Here is a 15,566-nt window from a genome sequence, read left to right on the forward strand (position 1 = left end):
AACCCGTATATTACACGAGATTTGTCAAATAATAAAAATAAAATGATCCATTATCTAAAAGAAATGAACGGAATTATAGGTAAAAAAAAGATAAAATATGTAGCATAAACAATAAGAAGTCTAAAATCTCAAATTTACAAATTTGATTTTTATATATACAACATTTGTAAAAATTGTTTTGACCAATTACCCGTGGATAACTATGATAAATAAGATGATAGATTTAAGAATTAAAAGATAAATTATAACCAATTTCTCAAAACTGTTTTATCCCATGACCCATGGATATGTAGGATAAATAAGATAAAAAATTAGAGAATTGGAAATGAAATTATAACCCATTTGCCAAAATTATTTTGGCCCATGACCAGTGGATAGTTAAGATGAATGAGACATAAAGTAGAGAATTTATAACGCATTTCTCAATATGGTTTTGCTCCATAACCCACGGATATGTAGGATGAATAAGAAGAGAGATTAGGCCTAGAATAAATGTGGGATTGCCACATCATCCTCATTATTTTCTTTTATTAGTATAGTTAGATTATTGTAGGTATGATGAGCTCAGTGCTGAATCGGTATTGAAAGTTTCGGTACCGAAATTCTGAAAATCTAGTTATTGGTACCGAAAATGTTTGGTTCAATACCGGTACGTAAAGACAAAATTTGGGAAATATCGATAGTGAATCGTACCATGGGGCGGACGTAGTTCATTGCTAGGGTTAGTCATCGCTACCTCTCAAATTTTCGTCGGTAGTGCAAAAAAATATGATTCTTTTCGTTTTTCGGATGTAGCTACCCATGAGAAAATATAACGTTATCCGTAGTTGTTTATAACTCAACCATTATAAAAGTTCAACCCAATTAAAGCTCAACCAACGTTTAAAGCCCAAAACAATTAAAATTCATTAACCCTTTTTCCAAAGTCAACTCATTGTTTGGAAATAAGAAACCAGCCGGACATCAAACAACGTTGCACCAAAGACCACCACTCGACATCATTTTGAGGTTAAAGTTTTTTATACGGTTTTGTATATCCATATTCAAGAACATGGAAATAGATTCATTTAGATCTCAACTAGTTTGTTAGAAAATATGTCTAGTTTAAATCCTTGCTATTCGTTTTCTAAGTTTGACATATCTAAGATAGTGGTATCTTATGAGATGTATTTGGATGATTTTAATAATGAAGAAAGATAGTGTATTTCGGATCTTACGACCTTTTATCACATTTTAAAGGAATATGATAACTTTTCAAAATTGGGTGGAATGTGCGCCCCTTGCTCGTGTAATGGTGGAAACCAAAAAGCACACCATTTTTCCTATGGTTTATCAAGTATTGAAGCTAGCGTTGGTCTTACCGGTTGCAACCATGTTTTTTTTTCTAAAATGAAGCTCATCGACGGATTTTTTTCAATCAAATGGGTGATGAGTATTTGAACAATGTTTTATTTGATCGGTCAAAAGATAAACACTTGATAAAGCAAAAGAAAATGATGTAACTACTCGATTTCAAGCTTTCAAAAACTGAATTGAAGAAATCTGCATCACATGTATTTAAATTTATTTATTATCGTGTTTCTATGTTTGTTCCGTTTACATTGTATTAAAACGGTAAAAATATGTTTTTTTAAACGTTACCTCTGATATTGATGCCTAGATCCGCCACTGACTATACCGGTACCGAAACTCAAAAGATTAGTAGACTTTGGTACCATTACTTGTTTGCTCATCCCTAGTTGTATGCATCTAGCTAGTTACTCTCTTGTAGTGGACATAAATCCAATTACTTAAAAAACTTGTTGTATGTGAATCATTATTTGCATGTGTTTTTCGCTTGCGTTATGCAAGTGAGTGTATGTTCAACGATAAAGTTCAAGTGTGCGCGAGTTTGGACATGCACGGTGCACGTGTACCTTTTTCTTTGTGTAAAGTTTACATTTAAGGTATGAAGTTTAAACAAAAGATATTACTGATTTATGAGCTATTTTAAGCATATAGAGATAGAACAAATTTGTATCTTTTGTTGTTTATGGATGATGTTGACCCAAACATATAGAGCCGTTGATTGAGTGTTAAAATATGCTCAACTTAGAAAAAAGGTAAGAGCATAATAGTGAAACACTAGAAAAAAGGGTTTGGTATAGGGCCAACAATCATCATATTGATCGTTGGTCGAACATTGTCCGTGTGTACCACGCATTGTTAGCATGGAGACAACGCACCATGTCACACCCCGACTAGGTAGTTGCGGAAGCATAAAACGGGAATGTAACAGATCATACTGGTATCAACAACATTGTTTATAAAGAAATTCACAAACTAATTTACATCATATTACATGAGTTGGTACTATGTTTACAAACTAGATGAGAATCACATAACCGGTTTACGAGCTTTTTATTTAATATTATATATCTGCGTTTATTCACAGCTACTCAACTCTCCTTCTAACACCAAGCACATAAGCAAATCATTCCACTTTCGCTTTACCTGAAAAGCATGTTAAAACGGATCAACTTCGTCTAGTTGGTGAGTTTCAAGTTTCACGAGTATCAACGAAATCAGTATACGAGTTCGTAAAGTTTACAGTGTGTATGTATATATGTATGTGTATGATGTATTATACTAAGCCACAATTGAAACCGAAACGAGCTAAAACACATGGCCACCCCTGCCCATGCACTCCCGTTGGCATTTAACAGCCACTTTGCCCCAAGTATGTACTATGTCTAACACCACATAGCAGTATGTAATAAGTTTAAATGACAATGTGCAACTGGGTTAACATGTTCTGGCATACCCCACCGGCTCTGTCAGTTGGGTTTGTCAAACCGATAGTACTATCTACACGTCACCGGCACGAAGTTAATCACTTGTGTTTGTGGAGACTTGTCAAGTGTTAGTACTTAGATAATCCACATCATCACACGTTTTCAAGTATATAAGTATATGTAAACATGCTTTTCACCCCCAAAAGTTCGTAAAACAGTTTAGAAAGTGGGGGTCGTGAAACTCACCTTAATGTTGTTCGAGCTGGTGGTACGTATCGGTAACTAGAATGTCTCGATTATAGCTTGAATCCTATAACCGGTATCGTACTGTTAATACTAGTACAGTGTTTAAACCAAATCGGGCTGTATAGATAATCTGGGTATAGCTGTTAGGCCCAGAACATGACCATAGTCTTAGATTGTGACGTTGTATACTATGAAATGTTTAAAACTGGATTTGGCTTAGTTTTACCGTTTCCCGAGCCTAGCCAAGTTGATCGTTTATGCGTTTCGGGATTAGGTAAGATCACATAAACTTAAGTAAATATATTGATTGATAAAATGATTTGATTTATGAAAGAATTTTAAGGTTTCGGTATCTGGTTTGATCGCAGGGTTCGTTTCCGTTTTCACACGGGTTTGATTATACAAAACGCGAACAATCCACCCGAATTGTCCGGAATTCTCGTAAAAAGTTCGTTTTTATCAATTTCATTCAAAAATATGATATTTGACCACTTTTGACATTTTGACATACCAGTCAGTCCGTTAAACACAAAACTGCCGGTTTCGTTAAAACAATTATAATTTAAATCTTTGATTAATCATAACTAAATATGTACTTATATATAAATTATGTAAATTTTTTTAAAAATACATTAAAATATGGAGAATTTTATAAAAATATTTTCAGAAATTTTATGATTAATTACTTATTTATAAAAATTCATTTAGTAGGTTATAATCGTGTAATAAATCGTCTGTTTATATCAAACGACCTCCAAAAAATCCGATAATTTTACAAATGGCCTCAATGTTATTACATAGCCCCTGCAAAATCTCCAGAACCTAACTCTTTTGACAAAATGTCTTTTTGTGCATTTTTCGGCTGTTAAGATTCGGTTAAATCATAATTGCACAAACCATACTTAGGCATTTTCAATGATCCCCAAACTTTACCAGTGATCTTACCATCGCATATTAATCTCCAAAACCAAATTTCAGAATATTTCAATATGTTTAGTTATTTTTCCCAAATAAACGCTCATAAACGGAAATAAATTCACCAAATATTCTCCGTTTATCTACAAATTACCAAATTTGAACGGGGACTCATTTATATGATCCCTAATATTCCTGCAAATTTTCACAAGCTAACAACAAGAACGTCACAACCTAATACTAAACAGCCCCTAAACAAGTGTTACGGGTTTATCTTGTCGGTTTTCGATGAGTTTTGCTAGCTTAAACGACTCTCCGGGTCTCGGGTTGCAAACTCAGTGTATCTACATATCATATAACATCAAACCAAGCATAAATCATCCATGTGACAGCCTTGATAATTAGGGTTTCGGTTTTGGGTTCAACCGAACTTTCAAACCGTAAAAACGTTGTATTCATGTTCTAATCCGCGTTTTTGACCAAAAAAGTATATGTTCCTGGTTTGTAAACATGTTTAACATCAAAACATGATTTTACTTGATTTTTATGATTTTTGGATGGTTAAACATGTTTAAAACTAATCAAGGATTAATTTTTCATGGTTAATCTATGTTAATCATGGTTAAAAATCAAGGAAAATCACTATTTACCTTAGGGTTTTGATGAAGCTTGATGAAGAAGAACAGCAAAGGTGTATTCTCTGGAAAGTTTGGTACAAAATATCTCCAAATATATTTTTTATATAAAAGATACTAGAATGGGGTGGGCTGTCCCCTTTTGCGGCCGCAAGGATATAAGGGCCCATTGGGCCTCTTTTTGGCCCAATGGTGCCTCGGTTTTCGTGCCACGCGTAAAATTCGGTTCAAAATTTAGTTCGGGTTCGGTTTTTCGCAAGAAAACTAGTGCGAAAACCAGCGCGAAAACGAGTGTTTTTCAGCCTAGTTTTGTAAAATAAGAAAAACGTACTGACTCATTGTAAAATTCCAAAATATTTTCACGGATTGCTTAGAACATGTCATATAAGTGTTTTATAGATCTTTTTCGGCTTAACGGGTGCTACAATGCTCGTTTTGATATTAACGATTGCGTTTAAGCTTATAGCGTATCGATAAAAGAAACCTTTTTCGTTTAAAGAGTTTTAAACGTACTGGGCCTAAATATCAATATGTTAGCCTCTATAACATATATATAACTCGTATATGACCCCTCAGTATGTATACGGGTCATAATTAGTATCGGTCGGTTACTCGTTTAAGCACCACGAATTAACCGATTTATCGTTTACTTGTTACGTAATGAATATAGTATACCTCGTTTTGTCACGAATGTCACACACCAGTCCAGTGTTATCAACAAGCCAGAGCATGACTATTGTTGCGATGTAGCTATAGATTGCTATAATACATGGCAGCAGGGCCGGCCTAAAGGCATGGTGGGGTAGTCGACGGCACCCGACACCCCGCTAGGCCCGGAAAAAAAAGTTATATGTATTTTTACCACAAAAAAATATGTATAATTAATGTTTCAACACAATTACATAATCACTAGTTTGGTCTAGTAGTAAAAGGGTATGACATTTAACCAAAAGGTTGTAGGCTCTAGTCTTATTTGAGACAATTTTAAGTTTATTTTTATATAAAAGTTTTTTACACAACTCAAATCATAATCAAATAAGCCTATTTAAAATTAAATTGTTTAAACCCAACAAAATGTTTCTTTTACTTAAGACCCAAAATTTTTTTTACCTTTGACCAAAAAAAAATTTCGTCTTTTCAAAGCCGGTCGTGCGTGATAGATAAAAGGTAGGGTCAAATCTTGTTTGGGCCCCTTATTTTAATGAACTTAAATTAGGGCAATTTCGTATTGCACTTTCTACAAACAGGTGAACTTTTTTCTTTTTAGTATCTACTTAGAAGGGTGGTTTAACATTACAAAAGGTAGTTTATGGAAATAAAAAGATGTTGCATAACATGATTCTTGTATAATCTATCTATGTATTATAGTATAATATAAAGTTAACTAAAATATATGAAGAATCATTAAAAATCCTTGTAATAACCCAAAAGTGAAATGAAAATATATTTTTTAATTGTTTTAAACGCCAAATTTCTTTTACTCCATGTCGTTAACATTTTTCTAATGTGGTGAATTGGTGATTAGTAAGTTATGTAATGATTTATTGTTAATTTAAATATATAAATAAAAATAATGGAATATATGTTGTATGCACTTTTCGGTTTTGAACCCTAACTTGATCAAAACTAAAGTTTCAATTATGAGATTTTAGGTAGGCAACCAGTTTACTTTCGATTATTTCAGTTCTGGTTAATTAGTCATAGACATTGATCTTGTCGCTTAAGATTTCATAAAAAATTATACATATACGACGCTATCATAATGTTTGTTAGACAAATTAATCTACCGATCAAATCTCATTATCTAGAAATGAAGCCCATATACATGTGTCTATAAATTTTACAAATACATATCAACTTTTAAAGATGTCTTTTATAAATTTTTATTATTTAATAAAAACATGATCTTAAAATGGTTTCGTTTTGTAAAACTAAATAATCTTTATGAAACAATACAAATCCACTAATCATACATTCATACTCATTTCAAACTTCATGAATATCATTACAAAAGCCATCACATAAATATTGATTTGTTACCAAACATGATGTCACCTATGTATACTTTACCTAACAATCATGTCATCATTTTTTCTTAAAAAATAATATATTATCATCCATTCCTTATTAAGAAATCATGAGCAAAGATATTATAGATTTTTGGTCAAATCAATTCACCTAATTCCCTCCTATATATAGAATAAAATCAATATTTTAAAAATTGTAACCATTGCTATAAGCAAATAAGCAATTTATTAATTTGACCGGAGTCAACAAAAGTCTTTTGAGTTTGAACAACAACAATAACAACAGATCTTTCAAAAACAAACAAACTCATGCATCATAAATCTAATAATATGCATAGCAAATGCTACCATTAACAAGAAGATGTTCATGGGTCAACTGCTGTAGGTTTGAAGTCAACGACCAGAACTTTATCCAGATGACCCAGAAAAAGAGTGGCAAACTCAACATGGACCGGATGAGATACATATGTTGCAATGCCTTCAACAGTTTCAAAGGTTGACTCAAACACATGAGTGAATCCTTCATTCATATTCTCAACGCTCACATCTTTTCCCCTGTCACCAAAATTTTCATAACTAGACGGCTGGTTATCGGACCAGAAACTACCTACACAACCGCCTGGTTGAGTACTCTTGAACCACCTTCATTCAGGCCAACTACTTATAGCACCAACTGGTACCGGGTTTTCAAAACCTTTTTTTTTCTAATCTATTCATTTACTATATAAGTTTCATATTTTGTTAGGGGGTGTTTGGGTCAGTTTCTAAAACTTGCTTATTTGCTTGTTGAAAAGCAAAATGTGTTTGGCAAAGCTCCTCCAAAAGCTTCAAATTGGAGCTTTTCAAAAGTTGCTTTTGCTTTTCAAAAAGCAAATAAGCATTTTTAAAAGCTCCCCCAAACACCCCTTAATACGGTAAAATCACACCAACAGATAAAATAGTTTTATAGTTTAAATTTTAAATTATCTAAGACGGCATCCAGTTTTTGTCTAACCAGTTGATGGATAAGGTGAATCATAAGGGTGTCAACGAGCTGAGCTAAGATGGTCTAAGCTCGAGCTAGAGCTTGACTTGTGAGTATTTTTTTGCAGCTCGCGCTCGACTCGCTTATTATTTATTTATCAATTTATTTACAAGAATAATTTTTAATATAAAGATATACATTGTTTAGTTATTTTTATCGTAAATTTATATATATGATCGGTTCGCAAGCCTACTCAAGTTCTATAAGTGAAGCTTGGGCTCGGACTGATTTAGTAAATGAGCTTACTTTTAGGCTTGAGTTTAGACTCGTTTAAGCTTGGCTAGAATCAAGCTTTTAGCGAGCTGATCTCGAGTAGCTCATGAGAAGCTTGACTCGGTTGGTTGTGTGATATAAAAACATTGGTATCAGAAATCTTTAAAACAGTAAACTCTAATTCCTACTATTATTTGTGTTCTTTTAGAAAAAAGTAAGGAATATGCCTCTTCTTGAAACTATAAACAAGCATAATTTTAACTGCGAATAGTATAAATGATACTAGCATGAAAACATGTTATGTGATCATTAAAAATGTATATAAATTCTTGTTCTATTGTCAATTTCAAACATACTGATTTGAGCTAGGGGTGGCAACCTTGACCCAAACTATTTCAAATGGGTCAATTTGGGTTGTTTTAAAATTTATATGGATTGGTTTGGGTCGTATGTTTTAATTAAATAGGTCAAAATGGGTCACTTGAAATTTCACATTCTTATTTTCGGGTCAAAATGGGTCGACAAATTTGAATATATGGGTCGATGCGGGTTACCGTCTTAAGGAAAAGTAGCATGTTCGGGTTGAAACGGGTTTTGGATTGGTACGAGATCGGTTTAGGTTTTGGCTCGGATCAGGTTTCGTGCCGACACGAGTTTTAGCACTGGATGGGTTGGGTTTCGGTTTCTTTCGAGTTTTCGCACTAAACGGGTCGATTTCGGTTTTTTTCTTCATTTTCTTCTACTTTTCAATTTCGGTTAATTTGTTGGGTTTTTTTTTTTTTGATGAAAGAGGAAAACGGCGAAAACATTTAGTTTTTTTACTTTTTTATTTATATTTTGAGTTATAATTTTTCTATTATTATTTTTTTTTTGAATTTTTTTAGGGGTTTTTAATCTTAAAAAAAACCCTTAAAAAATTCAAAAAAAATCATAACTCAAAATATAAAACAAAAACTAAAAAACTAAAACATTTCGTCCGTTGTCCTCGTTTAAAAAAAAAAACGATCCAAAACCCGTTTTGACTAGTTCCGACCTGGACCCGTTATGGCCCGAACCTGTTGACCCTAACCCATTCCGACCCGAACCAAAACAACCCATTTTTTAGTTGACCCATTCCGACCCATGACCGGTTTCGACCCAACCCAACCCATTTGCCACCCCTAGAATATCAAATTTTGATGTTAAGAGTCAAAGTGGAGATGTGATATACAGCAAACAAAACCTAAAACCCTATGATGATATTCTAGTACCAAATTTAAAGTCAAGTCGATTTAAGGATCAAGACAATGAACATATATATAACCGGAAAACAATTCATACGAAAGTGCTGAAAATATTAGATCTTTTAAATTGATATATAGCTAGGTTGATTTGATTTATGTAAAACAATTTATACCATTTGAGAGACTTCATAGGTTCAATCTGATGGACGACATCCTTAAATTTCGCTAGAAGTATGTGCTTCACCTCTCCCATGATTCTTCTTCTTTATGACTGACTAGCGACAAATGAACGAGATATTCTATCTTATATATATAGATAGATAGATGATGTACACGTGTTGGGAATTGGAAACCCTTCACCAGTTCAACACTTTCAACCTACCCTCTTTTCTCTTTAAAAAACCTTAAACTATTATTTAAGTAGCCTTATTTGATTAAAAAAAATTTTCTAACATCTTATATCAGATTTTAAATAAACCTATAAAAATCTTATTTTTTAATCAAGTGGCTATTACTCGTCCTTGTTTTAAATCGCTAACTTATCACATATTTTTCCCTTTTATTCAATTAATGCTGATTTGAATATGTGTGTTATGAAATAAGACAAATGCAAGTTGGAATTAGATAGCCAACTCTCAATGGTTCTTCCAAGTGTTTCCCACAAAGTCACAAACTATTATTGTCAAGCACTACCGCTCTAGTAAAGTCAAGAGTAGTATCAACAAAGAATCATTGGAGATGATGCTCACTACAAAGAACTCCCAATGATCCCTACCCATGCTAAACAACAAATTACAATCATAAACAATCTTAAGGACACCCTCAGGATCGAACGAGAGATTACAAATATCATGATCTTCCTTCATTGAACCACCCGTGCTTTCTGATATGTGTTTAAAGGATGTTTCTTTCTACGTAACTCACAACTAAGCTTTAAATTTATAAAACAGATTTTCTTAATAAAAATACACACAACCGGCAAGTGTACCGATCGTAAGCACTATAGAACTAAGGAAGTCCGAGCATCGAACACGAGGATACGTGAAAACGTCTATGATCACTAACCCTAGAAAAGACCTTCCTAAGAATAATATTTTTTAAATTGATTTTTAATTATTAAACTACTTAACCTAACTTACTTTAACCAAATTAAAAGACTAAACTTAAAAAGACTTAGCGAAACTTTGAGACTTAACTGCAATTGGAGAAAACGTCTACCTAGGTAAAAATCCTATTGAAGGTCTAATAAGTTAATGGAATGAATAATCTCACGACACCGGTATCTAAGGATGACACAACTAAGGTTCGTTCAAGAAAGCTAGATCACCTCTCGGTCTCACTAACAAACCCTAACTTACACTTAGTTGATTTTACGAACAAACCGGGAAACGATGTAAGGCCCCGTTACCGGTAGCCCTACTTTCGTGTTGGATTTACTCATAAACGCAGTTCTAATATCAGAGTTAATTAAAACATTCGCGGAATATAAAAACTTTCATAAAACATTTCATAACAAAACACATCTTGTCTTAAAACAACATCTTGTCTTTCAAAATAAACAAAACGTTAAACTTAAACGTCTTGAGTCTTCCGATGCCAGCCTCTTATTCAGTGCCACGTGTCTCCTCAAGCGAGCTGCCTCATCCTACTCACATGCGTGCATACTAAAAGTCAGCTACGCTGAGTGAGTTCTAGTTAATCATACATTATACAATACACACAAACTTATATTCTTTCATTCATACTTTCATACTTTCTTTTGTATTAACTTGCTTTCATATCTTACGTTATAAAGAGCATTACGCCCTACATTCCTCGAGTATTATTAGGGCTCGGTACCCTCCTTCCTCGAGTATTATTAGGGCTCGGTACCCTCCTTCCTCGAGTATTATTAGGGCTCGGTACCCTCTTTCCTCGAGTATTATTAGGGTTCGGTTCCCTAGTTCTCGAATATTAGTAGGGTTCGATTCCCTCCTCGTTACCATACAACCATACATCATACCTCGAGTATTATTAGGGCCCGGTACCCTCTTCGTAACCATACAACCATCATTTCCTTCTTTTATTAACTTTATCACATTCATACACATAAGCATACATATCATACTTACCTTATACATAGCGTTACAACCTGACAGTACGTGCAATATCCGAAGATCGTTCACGTACCATCAAGCAATCATTCATACATTTCACATTATTCACATAAGGCATACACTTATCTCTTAGGATAAGCGTATTAACAAACATATTGAGTATGCACACAGCCCCGAAAACATAACACATAAATGGGGCTAGAAACTCACATGAATCCTGTTACGCTCTCCGTTAATCGTTATTCCCTTCTTGAGCTGTGCACGGCTAACTGTATAATATTTACATGTATCAATTAACTACTACTACTCGTATAGTATTTCTATCTTTATATAACCCACAACGAACGGGGGTCCGGGGGCAGCGCCCCTGGCAGCGGGGTCTAGGGGCGGCAGCCCCTAGCAGGGTCCAAGGGGCAGAGCCCTTGACTGGGATTGAGCTGCCAGGTCAGCTTGGAAAAATTTTATTTCCATTAACTGTCTTAACACATTTTTCATTAGGTTTTTAATTTATTTTCTCATTTGCTAACTCCAACGAACTTATCATTAAGCGAACTTAACAATAAGCGAACTTAAGCATAGGCGAAGTTAGTGATCGGCGAAGTTAACCCTAGGCGAACATATGCCAGGCGAACTTATCATGGGCGAACTTATCACCATGCGAAGTTATCAGTTAGGCGAACTTGGCCTTAGGAGAAGTTATCAGTTAGGCGAACTTGGCCTTAGGCGAAGTTATCAGCTAGGCGAACTTGCTTGCAAGCGAACTTGCTTGCAGGCGAAGTTCGCTTGTAGGCGAAGTTGTCAGCAGCCGCCGCTGTTCACTTTAATCCCCAAAATCCTTATCGTTTTACCGAGAAATCCATGGGTATGGTATTTGACTAACCCGCGATCATTCCTATGGTCGTTTTTGGATAAGGTTTGACCCGAAAACACGTAAAGTTTGGACCTTTAGGCTTAAAACGTTCAATAAGGTTTTCTTTAACGGGCCGCTCATAATCGCAGATTCGTTAGGTTCATTTTAACATCAAGTTTGCCACTTTAATACTAGTTTAGGCCCGATCTATTATGGGTTTAAGTCTCAAGACTAACCATTCATGAAAACGTAAACTTTAACATGGAGAACATACCTTTAACGCGTTTGAAGGTTACGGTATAGCTTGGTTACGAAAGTTAGGCCTCGAATCTATCTTGTATCACGAGAATATATCCAGAATCGATGCTTGTGTGGCTCGGATCTCACCTTCACTCTCGGCCGAAGGTTTATGGTGTAGGGGTGTGTGTGTGTTTTTGAATGTGTAGGGATTTGGATGGAAGAATGAAGATTTAGGGTTTAAGGGTGGTTTAAGGGAGTATTTATACTCCTTAAAGCCCATGGACCTAAGGCCCATTACCCTTAATCTATCTCAATTAAATCCAAGGCCATGATCATTTCTTGTTTAATATTAGCTAATATTATTAAATGCCCGACCATTCAACGAAATCTTTCTTTATTTAATATTATAAAATTTAAGATGTTACAAACAAATTGCTAAAGTGTTCTAATGTCGAATCACCTATCGGTCTCATCGACACACGACCCTAATGGAAACGAATACTACGCAACTAAGGATAGAGGAACAATTTGGTTTAACTTAAACTAGATCAACTAATCGCTCACAAACCCAAACCCGACAAGAACCGAACCCGCTCTCGCGCGATCCTAATCCTAACAAGTAAAAGCTATGAGACGAGTTTACTTCCTATCACCTCTCGGTCTCTAAGAAGGTGCCTACCCGCTGAATTTAACTAATTAACATACCCAACTAAACCCTACGGTTGATCATACCGCAAACAATCTCTAGACACAAAGTAAAGAGTCAAACAAGCAACAATCAATCAAAACTAATTCAATCAATCAAAGCAAGGGGTTTATGAGTATAATTAAATAAATCACAGCCAATAAACACAACCTAATTCAATATTAAACCAAACTTTCATTAACAAATCAACTCATGATGATCAACAATCCATAAAACTCACTAAAACCTAACAATATTCATTTAGCCTAGGTAGAACTAAAAAGTTTAGCCTAACATGATTTTTGGACAACAACAAATACTTATTATAAACACCATATTAATCATCGTAAACATCATATTAATCATTCAACAATCTATCAAGATCAATAACAACTCAATCTTCAATTCAATTGCAAAAGAAATCAAGTTTAAATATCAATTCAACAAGTTATGTATCTTTAACAAGAACACAAAGTTTATAAGAGTTATACTTAAGATTATGGCTGAAATAAACGATGAAGATAGATGCTAGCTGCTGTCCACAACTTCCCTTGATGTTATCCTTCTTCTCCTAGCCGCCACAAACCTCCCACAACACTTTTTTCTTTCTTCCTTGGCTGCAACAGTTCCGATCGGCACTTCTAGGGCTGGTTAGGGTTTTATTTTTTTTAATTAACTTAATATATTATGCATGAAAGGCTTGGATCTTGTGGGTTTGGGTCGGGCCTTAAGTTGTAGTCTTCAAAATTGATCAAAAAGGCCTCCATAGTCTTCAAACTTGAAGTTTTTCTCCTTAAACTCATAACCTACAATCAATTATCAATCTTTGTAAGATCATGCAAAAACAAGCCATAACTTTTATTTATTATACTATTAAGCACTTAAAACATGGTAAAAAGGTACGGAAAGTAAGTGTGTTTTACAACACATCACTTTTTCCAAAATATTGTAAATGAGAATCGAACTTGGATCTCCATTGAATTTCCTATTAGTTGGCTCAAATTTAATATTGTTTATTAGTTTCATGAATATTAGTGTTTTAAATTTAATGACGTGGGTAGAATATTTATGAAACTAGTTTATAACTTAGTGTTCTTATATCAATGATATTTAGCTTGATAGTAATTTAATGTGTTAAGTGATACTCTTTTATAGATGTCGAAGGTTTAAATCTCGTTGTGAATTGTGAAGTAAAATTAAGAGTTAATTAAATGGGTGTTTCAGTTATTGTTATATAAAGAAACCTTAGTGGTTATGTTTTTTAAGTTTAACAACACACACAAAAAATGTATTTTTATTTCTGCTTTTTAGTTAGTATATTGGGATACTTATTAGTAGGGTCAAGTTAATCTACAAAGGGGAGACAAAAAAAAGAATGATGAAAATGATTTATAGCAAAAAAAACCTCTCAAAAAAGTAATGAATAATTAATAAAAAAAAAATCATAACTCAAAATTTAATAAAAAAAAATGTAAAAACGCAAGAATGTTTCCACCGTCTTTCTCGTTCTAAAAAAAACTCAAAAAAGACACAATTTTGAGGAAAAAACATCATTGTGTCTTTTTTATTTATTATTGTGTTTTATGTTTTTTTTCGACATTGATTGTGTCTTTTTTTCTTGATATTGTATTATATTACTAAACATTTTGTTATATTTTGTTCGGCAATGTATTAAATTTTACGACATATTGTGTCTTTTTTGATTTATCATTTTGTTGTTTGTTCATTTTCGACATTGTGTCTTTTCGTCGGTGTTTTTTTGGAACGGGAATGACGGAGAAAACATTTTGGTTTTAAAATTTTTTCGTTTTTTATTTATGTTTGAGTTATGATTTTTTATTTTTATTTTTTTAATTTTTTGTTAAGAGGTTTTTTTTCTAACCACAAATCATTCTCTCACTTTTCCTTTTTGTCAGAGTTATAGTTTTTTACAAAAATATGGTGTAGTCATAACTCTCCACCCCCAGACGTTACGCGTCACGTGACGCCCAATCAATATTAACTTTTTTTGTTTTTTTTTAAATAATAGTTCATTATATAATTAAATATAAAATTAAAAAAACTACATTAAAATTAAAAAAATACATTAAACTCACAAATAAAAAACTAAATTAAAATAAAAATACACTAAATTAAAAAAATACAACAATAAATAATAATAAGACTACATGTATTTTTCAAAAATTTTCGCTTGTCGAATTGCTTTTAGAGATTGGACTCTCGGGTCGTCTTCGACTAACTCCTTTATTAAAACCTCAATATCGTGGTCCAATTTATTCCTTTTGAGTACTTCGATGACGTCCAAATTTACTTGAAGACATTGAGCTCAAAGTTCTTGTATACCTTTGAGTCGAATGTTCATCTTTGAAATAACTTTTCATTTCGGCATTCTAACCCACCCTTTTCCCCTTTCCCTTGCTTCTTCTACCCCCGGTCGAGGGATCTCGGTAACATCCGCATAGGGATTCCCGACTTCATTATCGCTTAAGTTGAAGTTTCGAGCGTCGGAACGGAGCGTTTCTGAATCAACAGAAGACGATATTTTAGATCCTTTTTTTAAGCTTACCACTTTCGGTGTTGGCCTCCAAAACTGGGGCCCATCTAGGGTGAAACCTCAGCTGTTCTTTCCAAATGCCAA

The sequence above is a fragment of the Bidens hawaiensis genome, unplaced genomic scaffold (genome assembly GCF_021521415.1).
Source record: "Bidens hawaiensis isolate Kalapana, Puna unplaced genomic scaffold, B.hawaiensis_p1.1 tig00006359_1, whole genome shotgun sequence".
NCBI classification, from domain to species: Eukaryota; Viridiplantae; Streptophyta; class Magnoliopsida; order Asterales; family Asteraceae; genus Bidens; species Bidens hawaiensis.